General features: G+C 34.0%; 1 pseudogene; it reads right to left on the minus strand.

Moving 5' to 3' along the window:
* Positions 1–6,619: 6,619 nt before the first annotated feature.
* On the minus strand, positions 6,620–15,178 carry LOC120183842 (annotated as a pseudogene).
* Positions 15,179–15,213: the final 35 nt, after the last annotated feature.

A 15,213-nucleotide genomic window follows, 5' to 3' on the forward strand; every position in this document is an offset into this window, starting at 1 on the left:
TCATAAAACATTTAATAAGGGATTCAAATTGCTTTCATAACAAAAGTATTTCTTTTATTCATTACTTCGGTTCATATAACTTTGTTTTTTAATGGCCCAATGTATATTACTGAGAACTCTAGTTTTTAGTACATTGAGGTTGTGCACTAATGTTGTCACCACAACTCGCATAATTTGCACCGAAGTGCCACATATTTGTCTACATAGTTTTGTCCCAAAGGACCACATAGACCCTTGACTCTGGCATGCCAATTATACCTCTAATCCTCATATATTTACCTTGGGCTTTTAACCACATAATTATTTATCATTTTATTATTCAAATGATATCTTGTTCACATAGGCACTTTCATATCGAGTATTTTTGTATACACATGTTCACATGTCACATTTTCATAATCATGTACAATTATCAAACATAGCTTAAATAATATAACTGAATAAAACATTGTAAAATATAACATAAAGAAATGAAAGGTTTTCGATCGAAACTCTGAGGTTGGCTTATCGCAAGCCGCCCTCGAATCGAATATACACAAATGAGTTGCACTTAACTTTGCCTCACTGAAGTCCTAATTGAATTCCTTATCACTTTTGATCGATAATCTATAACGTCCAGTTGTCCGGAATTTGACTTTGTTCAATGCCTACACAAGAACAATCGAAAATGAATACCGCAATTCATATTGCTTATAACCAATCATAATAACTTAAGCTGAAAGAAATATTTAATTTATCATTTCAGGGGCACTAGTATCAGTACTTCCACTACAGTATCGATACTTCCCTTCTATGGTATCGATACCCACTTCGGTACATATATATTTCGGCATTCTGGAATTTCCAACCTGATATGGTATTGATATCTTACTCTTTGTATCGATCTCCTCTTTCAGTATCGGTACCTCCCTCAATCAGTACTGATAGTATTCCTTGAACTCAAACTGATTTTGCTTAAAGTATTGATACTATTCTTCCAGTATCGATACCCTTGCTCCGAAATTAAAATTTTTATTTCAAATTTTAACTAAACCTTTCCTAAATCTCCTACTTTCATCTGCGTTTAAACTCAACTTCATTCATCAAAACCAACTTTTCTCACTTTAGTACTCCTAAATATCCAAAATCTCACTTGAACACTTGAATCTCAAAATCATGCCATATTTTCAAACATGTTATTAATTATTTCTAATCTTTTTAACTTTTTAATTAGACCTTTGACAAGTCAAATTTATCAATAAATTCTAAAAGCTAAACCATATCAACAATTCCCTTAAAACCCCTTATATATTTCCATCATTATTTCACTCCTCCCTTAGTTTTAATCAACCATAATCTTTCCTTAAGCTTATATAACCCCCAATTCAAAACCAAACTATAATTTGAACAAAAAAAACATCTTGAAATCACTAACATTTAAAACTGGAGCTCTCAGCACGAGGAAGAAGATAACAAGGTTGCAGACTTTTATTTTTCTTTTCTCCATTCTCCAAGTGTTTTATATCCCTTAAAAAGGGGAAAATCCTTATTATGAAAATACCATAGTGCCCTTCCAATAATCTAATTTTGATATCAAGTCCTAAACAAAATTCCACAATAAATCCTTAAACTTTTCAAGTTATTCCAATTAAACCACTATATTTTGAATTCTTACATTTTGATCACTGACCCCTTTTGGGATGTTACTTTTTCTTGTTGAAAAAGATTTTTCAAAAGGGAAGGTTGACACTACCTTATTTATAAAAATTAAAGGTAAAGATTTGTTTGTAGTTCAAGTTTATGTTTATGACATTATTGTTGGATTTACTAATGATAATATTTGCCAAGAATTTGCTAAGTTATGTAATGTGAGTTTTAGATAAGCACAATGGGGAAGCTCTCAATTTTCTTAAGACTATAAATCAATCAAAGGAAAGATGTTATCTTCATCAATCAAGCTAAGTACATCAAATATATGCTCAAAAAGTTTGGATTGGAGGATGTGAAACCTCAAGCGACTCCTATGAGCTCATCTACAAAACTTGACAATGAGGAGAAGGGTAAAAGAAGATGTTAAACTTTATAGGTCTATGATTGGACCATTTCTTTATCATACCACAAGTAGACCGGATATTATGTTTAGTGTTTACTTATGTGCTAGTTTTCAATCATATCCTTAGGAATCACATTTACAAGCCATTAAGAGAATTTTTAGATACCTTAGAGACACTCCTAGTATAGGTCTTTGATATCCTAGAGACTCTAACTTTACCTTGCATGCCTTCTCGGATACAAATTATAGAGGTTCTAAATTAGATAGGAAAAACACCTCTGGTACTTGCCAATTCCTAGGTAGTATGTTGATTTCATGGTTTTCAAAGAAACAAAATAGTGTAGCATTATCAACCACCGAGGTGAAATACATTTTGGTCGGTAGTTGTTGCACTCAAGTTTTATGGATGAAACAACTAATAGAATGCATGTATTATTCTATCAAGTGTGACAATACTAATGTTATTTGTCTCACCAAAAATCCCATCCAACATTCTAGAACTAAACATATTGAAATTATACATCATTTCAATAAAGATCATGTCTCAAAGGAAGATATAGTTCTAGAGTATATAGACACTTTGCATCAAGTAGTGGATATCTTTACAAAAGCTTTAGAAAGGAAATATTTACAAAAGCTTTAGATAAGGAATATTTTGGGCACTTAGGAGAGAATTAGGTTTGAAAAACCTACCTTAATTTTTTGTTTAAATATTTTATTCACTTTTATGTTTTTATGAAAAAAACATGTTAAATGACTTCTTTGATGCCTACTATGCAATTAGTTAGGGAGAGTTTAGAATTTTTTGTTAAATTAATAAAGTGCTCAAAGGATGCCTAAATGTGTATCTCTTTGGTTGAAAATGTTTTCCTTGTCTATTTAGAGTTATATACCATTATTGATGCCCTAAAATATGCACTATGAATTTTTGACCTTTTGGTACACTCTAACTAGAAATTCATGCACTTTAGCATTCATATGTGTCTTTGTTGTTAAACCTTGTATAAATGAATAATTCTTGTATCTTGGTCATAATTGTCTTATATGGTCTTATATATTTAATGTGCTTAATTTGTTATAGAAGGGACATCTTAGGACTTATTTGCTACATTTTTTTTACCATTTCGTGCATTTAGTATCGATATTATTCATTTAGTACCGATATTGTTCTTCATCGATATCGATAATATTCATCCAGGACCAATATTGTTCTTATAGTATCTTTAAGAGTATCGATATGTTGTATCAATATCATCCCATTTAGCGTAAGATTACCGGTACTCATTTAAATGAGTACCGATAGTCGGGGCCTGATATGTGCTTTAAAGGTCAAAATCCCCAAAATTTTCTTTTTTTTCTCCTAACCCTAACAGCATTCGGCAACAAAAGATCTCACCCCTCTCAAATCCTCGCCATTTTCCATCTTTTTCGGGTCTTTTTCTATTAGATTTCATTGCTTTTACCTGCATATCATCAATTTTTTTGCTACATTCCTTCATTTATTTCTCAAATCAAAGTTTCAAGGTAAAACCCTTCTCAAACCCTAACATTTATTTTTCAAATTTTTATCATTTATTTGTGCAAATTAGTTTGAAATACATATTGGGCTTTGGTTATAGATGATTTCGCACTATAACATGTTTGGATTTACTCAAATTTCATTATTTTATTTATTTATTTTGAATTAATTTTTATATATATATTTCGAATTTTACTTTATGTTTAATCTCTTATATATACTTTTACATATACATATTTATATAGATAGTATACTTCATATATATTATAAGCTAGTTTCTTTAGTGTATATATATACATATATTTAATGTTTATTTCAAAATTTCTATATACATGTTCATATTTAGTTTACATACTTTTATATATGTATACATATATTTTTATATGTACAATTATATATATATATATACTTCTATATATACATTTATATTTATATTTACATATTTATATTTACCTTTTAATATAAATATATTACTTATTTTCCACATTTCTTTTTACACTTGTGTATGTATTTAAAACCCGTAAGTTTTATTTAATTTTCATTACTTTATTATTGAGGACTCTTTTTAGTTTTGAGAATTGATGTTAACTTGCGTATATATATTGTGACATTTTGCAGGTTTCTCTATCTTGGCTTTGTCCCAGTATGTATAAACGAGCCCATTCTTCCCGATCCTACCCACCTTTCTGAGCATCTCCTCCTCAAAATCCTCCTCCCAATCCTATACCTAACCCCGTTCTTAATCCAAATGAGTTTACCATTCAAAAATCATGTTTTAATGAACCCGGGCGCCAAAACCTTTGGCATAAATACTTGCAATTCTTTGAGTCATTACCTCTTAGAGGCGAGTGTATGCCTTCTCTTTTAGCCATGACTGAGCTTAATTTCAAATACCTTATTCAACTCTAATCTTGGAAACTAGACAACGCCTTCAAAATCAAACCCGTTGTCTTTCAAAAACTTGTTCGTACTTTCTGTTCAAATGATGTTTGTGTTGTTGATCAAACTCTAAATGGCATTGTTTGTATTTGCTCATATCTCATGGGGCAATACCTTTACATAGATGCTGCTTCCATTGCCCAAGACTTAGGTCTAGAGGTTAAGGGTGTAGACAATGATAAAGATATTATTGATTCCACCTGTAAGGTTGGTCATAGTATTAATACCCTAGACATACATGAGCGTTTTTTGTATCTTATTATCACTTGGTGGTTTCGACCATTCGGGGGTAAATTCTCCACCCTCCTTACTGTAGACATTTGGTGGCTTCATTGCTTTCAACATAATAAACAAATAAATTTTCCCCAAATTATCTTCTGTGAGCTTGTCGATGTCATTAATAACTTCCAATCTAAGAAATTTGATACCCTAGTTTATGGTTGTCTTCTTAGCCATATCTTTCTCAAAGTCGGTATCAATGCCTCTCTAGATCTCGTTATTCCCCTATCTTCCTACATTGATATTAAATCTCTTCGTAAATCGGGATGGGAAAAGCCTAGGACGACGTGGACAAGAAAAGGGAAGCAACCTATAGGCTATACCTTTGATGCACCTTAGCCTCAAGACGATGATCTGATATGAGATGTCGATGATTTCGTGAATCGCATTCCCGCCGATCACCCTCGAGTCAGTGGTGAGGATGCGAGTGCAATTTTGCCTTACTTCCAGACGTTCATGGAGACGATGTACATGAGGTTTGCTACCATAGTCTCGCTTTATGGCTTTGGGGACTCAAGTTTCTGAAATTGGTGTTATACAGTTGTCTTTGGAGGTGATGTTTGTGGATTCCCGATGTGATATTCATGCTAGATTGGACAAGGTGACGGATAGGATCGACGTTATTTCTCACGATGTTGCTTCCTTCCGCGCTCCGTATTCGAATCATGATCATCCTCCGTTGGACACCTGATCGCTTTTCCTTGATTGACTGTTTTTTTGTTCTCATGTTCGGTCTTGCATATAGACTTTGTTGGATATTTTAATCTTTCTGTTTTGGATGTTAGTTTTCATGCTTCAGTTGTGATTTTGGATATTTTATACACATGGATGCTTTTATTTTATATTTATAACATTTGGAATGCTTGTTATGGTTTATAATTTTGATATTTGAGACATGTTTTTTTATGACCACGATTATTATTTAAGAATAATATTTTATGTTGAATAACCTCTTTTGGCATACTTATTCACAGCTTGTGTTTATATCTTGTTTAATCTTTTGATTTAACAAAAAAAAAGGAAAAAATGTTACAATAACAGGGAATACATTTTAAAAATCTTAAATTTTTTCAAAAGTTTTGTTATATAAAAAAAGAGAAGATTGTTGAACTATGTTTTGAGATTTTGATATACCAAAAGTAAATAAGTTTAAAGAAATTTTTAGATTATTTTTAATTCAGTTCTCAAACTTATATTTCATTCAACCGTTCGAATATAAAAATTCTTTTTAAAGTCAAAAATTTCAATCTCTACTCCTTACTCTTTTGAAAAACTTAAGTCATATACTAGAAATAATTTTCAAACATTTTCAAAAATTCCTTCTTTACTCGTTACTCTTTTGAACCACACTAGGTCGTCACCTATTTGGTCCTTATCCCAAGTAGAGGTGCACAAAAAATCCAAATATCCGATTTTGCGCAAAAAATATCCGAAACCGGATTTGGGAAAAACCGGTTTTTTTTTAACCGGATCAGATATTTTAAAACCGGATAGTATAACCGGTTTGGGAAAAAAAATGGACGACCGGATTTTTTACCGGATAAAAAACTGGTTTGAAAAAAACCGTATAAAAAACTGGTTTTTTATCCCGAAAAAAATCCGGTCTGGGGTTTAAAAAATTAGATGACTGGATTTTTTACCGGATTAAAAACCGGTTTTTTTAAAAAACCGGTTACACCGGTTACATCATCCGGCCCTCCAAACCAGTTATGATCCGAACCGGTTTTTTTATAAACCGGTTTTTTGGCTTAGTGAAAAAATCGGATCGGTTTTTATCCGATCCGGATCGGATTTAAATCCGGCTATGTGCATCTCTAATCCCAAGTATTCTCAATAAAAGTAACATCCATTCACAGTTTGTACTCATCTTCTTTGGCCTTCCCCTCCCTTTCAGACTGTTGAAGAATAAAAAGAAAATAAACCTCTATGCTATATTGCCCATATTGCACGAACTAATACAACCATGTTAATAGAGCATACTAAAGTTTTAAGTTCCTCATGATGGGAAACTATAATCAGTCTAACAAGACCATGAACACATACAAAACAATGTTGTAGTATCTTATGTTGAAAGTTTATAGACTACCTTGATAGAATCTCGAGATATACTCAATTGTCCAACCAACTGAGGTGCCAACATTAATCGATTCAGTCTGAGACCTGAGACTGACAATTCAGCAACAAGACTCTGTCTGCTTCTGTTATCCATCACTTTCTCAGGTTGCCTATCGGGACAAAGCTCTTTCTAACAGATAATAGAAGGCTTCAGAACCTTGCCATGAAATTTTATTTTTCCAGTTGCTTTCAAATGAGTAGGCCTTGGAGGATCAAACGTATAAGAAGAGACCAGATTGAAAACTCAAAACCACGCATTCACAAGTCCAACTCCACTCCAACAATAGATGGCACATCAATCTTCTCATTGATCTCTTTTTTGTTCCGCCAGTATTCCTCAAGGTATGAAGTTTGAACTTTTGTTGATAAGTCAAAAGCAACAGATGAAGAATTAACAGTAATACAATCAGGTGAAATCATTATATCTCCCCGAGCATCACTTAATGACCCTTCAGCTTTTGGAGCAGCCACTTGATATCAAACTTCCTAGTTTCAAAAGGAGTGTGAATTAACCAACTTAAAGCATAAGCAACTCCAATGAGGAAACAAAAAGAATATTAAGGAAATAAAACTATTTGTCCTCGTCAATCAACCCAAATAAAGAAGGCAAGTCAATTGGCTTACGGCTTATGGTTTCAAAAGTGATCCAGAAAGTTGTCTTTCCACTTAAATCCCCTAATTTGAGTGGAATAAGATGAACATAATCTGGTATATATCGTTGCATAATCTTGTCAATGGACAAATTTCCTGAGAAAATCCATTGTTGTATTATCTTCCTCACCCTGTGGATTTAAGTAATTTCACATCAGAAATGACTTTTAAATATATTAGTTTATTTGTATTTCCACTTCCCTGTCTAGTTATAGGGAACACAAAAGCTAAGATATTAAAAAATGACATCCATCCGGACAAAACAAATTACAAAAAATTGGATTAGAAGATATAAAAGTAAATAAAATTCGTTATAATAAGACCAACAATGAGAAGAATCAAATAAGCAACCATGAAAGTCCAGACAATAAGAGCAAATTTCAGATATCATAGCCAACAAAGATATAATAGCCAACAAAGAGATCAAGACAAAAGGAATGAAGTAGAATGGAGATACATTCAACATGAACTAATCCAATGACAATCAAGTGTTCTCTTAGCCTAGCCAATTGGGCAAGAAAAGAAAATTACAAAAATATCTTTGGACAAATCCATGCATTTCCTGCCCCTCGAATTTCCCCACCATCTACCATACTAGCTCTGATGCCATACAAGTCGGCAACCTATCACATATGACACGGAATTCAGAAAAGAGCTATCCACTGCATTAACATTCAAAGAGAAATTCATCTTAACACACAAATTTGTCTATTTAAAACAACATACACAGTTATCAGTGTTAAAGGTAAAATTAGCAGACAGATATGATAATGGAATACCGTCAAATGCTGCCACTGCACCAGCCTCCTTGTTTTTCAACATTGCTTCAAATGCAGAGGATGAAGGGACATAAAAAACCGAGTAAGATATCTTTCTAGAAACCATTCCACTCCCCACAAAAGTAAGAGCTGTCAGTGGACCTTGATAGTTGAACATAGCCGTCACCGAACCAGCCAACTGCAATCATAATAGAAAGCAGGTACAGTAAATTGAGAGATAAGAGAACCATATTACTAAATTCCTCAAGAAGTATAACAGAATAGAAATATAAGTGGAGGAAATAAAATATACTACACTAATTAGATCTAATTAATGAGGAAGAAGATGATAAAGACAATGACCATAATAACAATTGAGGCATCACTTGATAAAAATGAAAAAGTCCCACAAAACATGTCATACAAAATAACTAAGAATGGTGATGGTAGCAGTTAGAAAAGTTACAATGATGATAACATGCATACCAGAAATGACAAAGGCTTCATTTTGAAAGTTTTCATCAGAGCATTTACTTCCACACATGGAACCTGGAAATAAAGAGATGGTGACACAATCAGAAAACTGGTGAAGAATACTAAGTTGTCACCAAAGAAAAAGGAACTTTATAATTGGTTTTTATAAGAAATGGTAGCACCCTTACCACTAACTCAGGAAAAAATGAAAATTTTAAAAAGTAATAAATCAGGGCTAACAGTTTATAGTATAACAACTTTATCTTCTCGTGGAGTAAAAAGGAACTTCGATTCAAGATGTCTTCAATATGATATCAACTAAAGGGGCAGAAAACTCATGGGAAGATCATTTTTTATTGGACGTGAAGATCATGCCAAACATCATACATAAATCAATTAGCAGTAGGCAATCGACCAATATGAATAAAACACCACAAACAATCCCACTAGCATGCAGGCACAATATTAACTACTGACACAAATAGAATGAGCCTACCTCTTTTACAACAAAGAGTAAATATGAAATAAATAACAAAAGAATTTGGCAACAAAAAGCTCGGGCTCTCATGCTAAGTTGATTATCCTACTTGAAACCAAATCAGAAGTGAGAAGAAGCCCAACCTAAACAATGTTCCTTAGCCCAGACTTGACTGATATGGATAACATTACTTAACAAATAGTATGCTCAAGAAAGAGAAATAGTATGCCATCAAACTAATGGATTTCCACTTTTTCAATTACATGAAAATTATCCAATAGTTCAACTGCATAAACATTCAAATCCATATTCATTTTAGCAATGTATATTAGCATCAGTTTTAGTATGACGAAAAATATAAGTTCTTTCAGTGTAATAACACAGGTCAATTCAGAAACCACGTTCTCAAAACATTGAATAAAGTCTGGCCAGAATATATGTGAAGGCATACCTGAAACATCAGATGGAACTCTCCTTCCTCAGGATGGATGCCAAAATATCCAGAAGCTTCTAAAGGAACACTGCCAAACCAGTCACTTGTATTATGCAGGAATATTCGCTGACCTCGGAAACATAAACTTGCCGAAAGGTCCTGTAAAAGAAAAAACCATGTCCTCATGAAAAACGGCCACTCCTTTCCTGGATCAATTATAGGTGCAAATAAGTTCATTTTGTGGTACAAGACCATCTTTATCAGATGCTTTGAACACAATTGCTTGAAGAAAAACCTTTCAACTAACTCTACTTCAACCACTTCTGGTTGTAAAACGACAGGAGAAGCGAAACATTAAAGTTAAAGAAAACCATATCCCCATAATACCACCCAGACTAAAAAAGTAATCTCATTTTGCCCCAGTAACAAAGGATGGTGTAGACATCTGTAAGAGCATTCTTGCAATTCGCATATTACAAAAAGTCAAGACCCAAGCCTATAGCTTTTGTCCTACACTAGAATTGGATTGCTAAAGTTTGAGAGAAAAACAGTGCACCTGAACAAGAGGTGAGTCCCCTAGGCTACAAAGTTGGGCAACTTTTGTTAGCAATTGAGAAAGAAAAGGAAAAAGAAAATAAGAATTCACTATTGAGGAAATTATCAACTGCACACACACTTCTGCTCTTCAACATCCAAGTAAGACAAATACAAGAATCAAATTCTTTTCTTTATCCCACTCTTTAGTCCATAAAAACTACAAACACAGAACACTTACCTACTCTAGTTATGGTAAGTTGATCGAATTATAACACCTCCGTGAAGGTATGAATCATTTAATGCCCTAATCATAAAGGCTGGAGCATACCCGTAGGCTGTAAGCACCTAAAAGAAACTAAAACACGTAGATTATAGATGCCATGCATATTTGTTAGTTAGTAATTTAAAATCTGAGTCTTATCTTCCTAAAGGATAAGATTCTATCTTATCTCTAAATTAGTTTTTTAAAGGATTTTGCTTAGGGTTGTGGCTCTAGAGTTCTATAAATTAGGAAGAATTCTTCTTTTGTATTCAAGTGAAATAAAATCAGAGAAAACTCCTCTCTAAAACTCACAAAACATTCAAGAGTATCTCGACAAAACATCAAAACAGAAATGAAGTACTTTTGCATCATGTTCACGGTAACTTTAGAAAACATAGAAAAGTCTGAACCATGAAACAAATACATAAAATTGACTTTCAGATATCAAACAAGCAAGCAACCCAGAAAAAATAATGTTTTTCCAGTGCCGGTACCACATTATCAAAAATTAATCATGCATCATATGGGCATTAAGTATACAGAACATGGTAAATTAAAAACCATGCAACAATATACAATAATGAGTTGTATGTTCATACATAAATATTTGTTTTGCAGTATTAACTACCACTAGATACTGCTAAGTTCATTGGTGTGTTACAGGAAATATTTGAATTGATATGGAAGCAGGTAATGGTATAGAGAAGATGAAAGAGGATATACAGAAAAGCATGATGGAGAATCATACATTTGAAAAGCCAACCCTCAAGTTGTCCATGAAGATTGGGAAAAGTCTCCCCTCTTGACATGCACAAGTGAACCTGCAATTACAAAGTTGACCAGGATATCTATCAATCAATCATTACTTCTCACTGTAACTACAGTATTCAATTCTTTTTCCCTCCATAGCAGAATAAAGTCCTCAACAAAGTTGACCAGTATATAGATATCGACCAGTAAGTCCTAGTATGAAAATTAGATAGAAGTGATAATGGTATCATTCAATTTAATTTTTGGAGAAGATAACCATTGGTTGATGGTCAATAACTGAGTTTAGCGGTAACAATATGGTTCACTTCAGTTTGGGGAAACAAGAACTATCCATTGATAGACAATATACTGAGATTTTAGAAATCGGACCAAGTTCCGTTGAAACTGAACCAATCTGAATTAAATTCTAAAAATATCTTTAAATTTTATTTGTTTAGCTCACTTATATAAGATTTGTTTTCCTTCATAGAAAAAAGTCACAAAACTTGAAAGAAATTTGCAACTTATTAAGGCAGGAAACAGAAGCTCTAAAGCTTAAAATGATATTATCTGATACCATGGTGTCAATTCATAAAACTTGTCCCTCCATAGGCAGGGTAGGATGGACTCAAATCATGCTGCTAAACTCATAAATATCAACCATTCTATGAGCCAACAGTCATCAGGTCTGTTCATAGAATGCTGGACTCTTGGTGGTCCGGTTCAATCCCTGGCAAGCTCAAATATTAAAATTAAATCAGCCACTCCATAAGCTAACACCAGAGTTATGATGCTAATACATCTACCCCATCCTTCATCTGTCATGCTATTAAAAGCAAAACATGGAAGTCGTTCAGAAACTTATATGAAGTCAACAATGAATTTTAAGTACACAAAAGTCAATAGAAAAACGGACAAAAGAGATAATAAACAACAAATAGGTATATTACTAGTCACTCAGAAAGGCAACTTTGAACATGGTATCAGAATGAGTATAAAATGACTTGATTAACCATATTGCAGCCAACAGAACAAAATGTTAAAAGTAGTTTTATATAATACCATAAAAGACGCACAATTATGTTATTATTTATAAAAAAGGTAAAGTCAGAAAAGCACCTCACCAGTGACTTTGAATTTCTGAAGTTCTTTCAAAAAGCTGTAGGAAAAGACAATCAAGACAACCATATATCAAGCTCATGCTTAACCAAATGCAGACAGAGGTTAATCATCGCATCATTTTTATATCTTACCGGAACAAAGTGGTTGGAAATTTTTAATTTTGCATGCCATTTCTGATCTAAAATATTAACAAAAACATCTGTAGACAACCAACCACTGTCTTCAGACACCAAATCTGATCTCCAAGTTTTGCAGTTGCCACTGAGTTGTACGTGCACATGACCATAGTGATTTTGGAACTTCACATATCCACTGATAAGCTCCATCTCTCTACAAACAATATCAACCATTTTAAAAGATGGGAATAACAGAGAGAATCACTTGCTTAAAACTTCCACTTGATGTGGTAAATGCACCCATAGACAAAAAAACTAATTGACTAAGTGTATATGGATTATTTCAAGGAAGGATTGTACTACAAGAGTGAATCTCCTATTTCAAAACGTTTCAAATACTTTGTTTGGATAACCACAGGACTGAATTCAGCAAATCTGACCGACTCTAGGCCTGAATTCAGAGGAAACCAACAACATGCATTAAACTGAACCACAAGAAGTTTCCAAATGTAGCTAAACTAATTAAGTACTTGTGAAAGAGACAAAATGCCACAAGAGAGCAAAGCTCCCTTGCCTAAAGGCTTATCATTTTTGGGTTTGTTTTCTTCTCCTCTATCAATTACCCTGTGAAAATCATTTGATCTTATGTGTGTGTGTATATATTGTATTCCACATAGAATTAAGAGTCAAAAGGTTTTATGTAATACTATTAATAACTAGGAAAAGTTGTACTGCTGGTCCAAGGTACATAAGTAAGAAATCATAAAAATATATGAAAATAATGTACATATGCATGAAGCAAAAGGGTAGCAGAGGAGTTCGCACCTGGGCTCTCTGTCACCAAATGCTAGCAGCATCAGTGTTCCACCATTGAAATGGACAGAATCCACAGTAACTGGAAGTGTCCTCAAGATGCCCTCAGTTTGCATCACATCTACCCCACCAACAAGCTCTGCAATAATATTTTCAACCTTTGGGGCCACAACAAATTTAAGCTTTCGAAAGGATCCAGATAAGAAATGGGAAACCTGTTTCCCTATGTAGTCAGGAAAAGAAGGCAGTCTAAATTTCAAGCCCAATGGCCAAAATGTGACTGAATGGTATGCTAAAGGAGTGTGGTCAGGCTTAATGAAAGTAGAAGGAGATGCATGACTATTTTCACCCTCGGATGCTTTCTCATCCATATTCATATTTACAGCATCATAAAACAAGTCCTCCCCATCTACTTTAGAACCCATGGTTTTAGCATCTCCGCTAGTATTTCCAACATAAGGAAAATTTTGCAAACTTTTGTGAATCCACTAAGTCTTTCAACAGTCGTGAGAAATGGATATTTCCAAAAGTGTCATTATTGTTAGTACATCGGTTTTCTTTATTTTCACTTTGTTATCCATGCTGGTTATAACTGAGTAAACTTCCTTTAGCACTACTAATGTCAACAGAAGTTCCAGCACTAGAATCATCCCCATTTTTAACCAATAGGGTATTAAGAACTGATAAATCATAAGTTCCAGATGCCCCTGAATAATCACCAGAGTCCTTTAGGGACAGAGCCTGGAAATATGTCAGTGCTGCTGATGCACTACGCTCAAGAATGTCTCTTGGCAGCTACACTGGCAGAAGAAGTGTCACTCCTATTGAACTTTTTCTTAAATCGACTCCTTTTAAGTCCTTGTATAACTTTTGACCACAATGTCAGCCCTGAACCTGTAATTTTTATACCATGATTTCCCTAATTCTGCATGCTTTGTGTCATAATCAACACTGGCGTCTACACAATGATGATCCCTCCAATGCATCTTCTCATCCATGCATGAAAGTTTGAGCTTGTCATTTCAGCTGAGGGACCTATCCTTTAACTGTGTCATCTTCAGATCTCTGCTGCTTTCCTAGCATCATAATCCCTCTCTCTAACCCAGAGAGTAGCTGATTCCTCTCTGGCATTCCTCCTGCTTTTAGTACGATAATCAATCCCTTCCTCTGTAGATAAATGCTTCCGTGGACTATTTTCCGAAATGGGTATCCCCAGCCAAGTATAATCCTTCTTTTGAGCAATAAACACACTTGGATGAGACAAAACTGCATCTATTACAATCTTGCCTCTCCTCAAACTTGCAAAAGGCCGGACAAGAATTTTTATACTGGGAATCTCAGCACGAGAAAACTCTTCGCAGTGAGGTCCAATAGAGCATGCTTGCAATGTGATACCTAATGGAGAAACTCCCCTAAACTTATCAAAATCAATCTCACTCTGTATGTATTCGCTAAGCACAGAACAAACTGAAGGCAAAAGCTTTGCTTCCACAAAACCTTTAGCTTTCTTCTGTCCATTCCAAACCAATAAACACACACCAGACAAAACAGCAGTGAGAACGGAGCATCTAACCAACAGTAAACCCTCTTTCCACCATGGAGACAATGAACTCAGTAGAACCTTACTCCCAGCAAAAGGTTTCTTAAGACCTTTAGCTACAAACCAATTTCTCAATCCAATAGTTTTATTAAACAACTCAATGTTTTTCCCATAAAAAAGGGAAAATCTGGTTGCTCGCTTGATCCAATCATTCTGCTTCTTAGAGGATACACGCTTGCGTGTTGCTCTTCTAAAGAGCTTCCCTCTATTAAAAACAATGCAATCTACATTGCTTCTTTGACCACTTAAAGAAGATCCAAGTGGTATTCCAAGAAATGGGGAAGTGAGTATGAAACTCATTCTCGTCTTCAACTCATACACTCATTTCTGTGGGG

Source organism: Hibiscus syriacus, unplaced genomic scaffold, assembly GCF_006381635.1.
Source record: "Hibiscus syriacus cultivar Baekdansim isolate YM2019G1 unplaced genomic scaffold, ASM638163v2 tig00112828_pilon, whole genome shotgun sequence".
NCBI lineage: Eukaryota > Viridiplantae > Streptophyta > Magnoliopsida > Malvales > Malvaceae > Hibiscus > Hibiscus syriacus.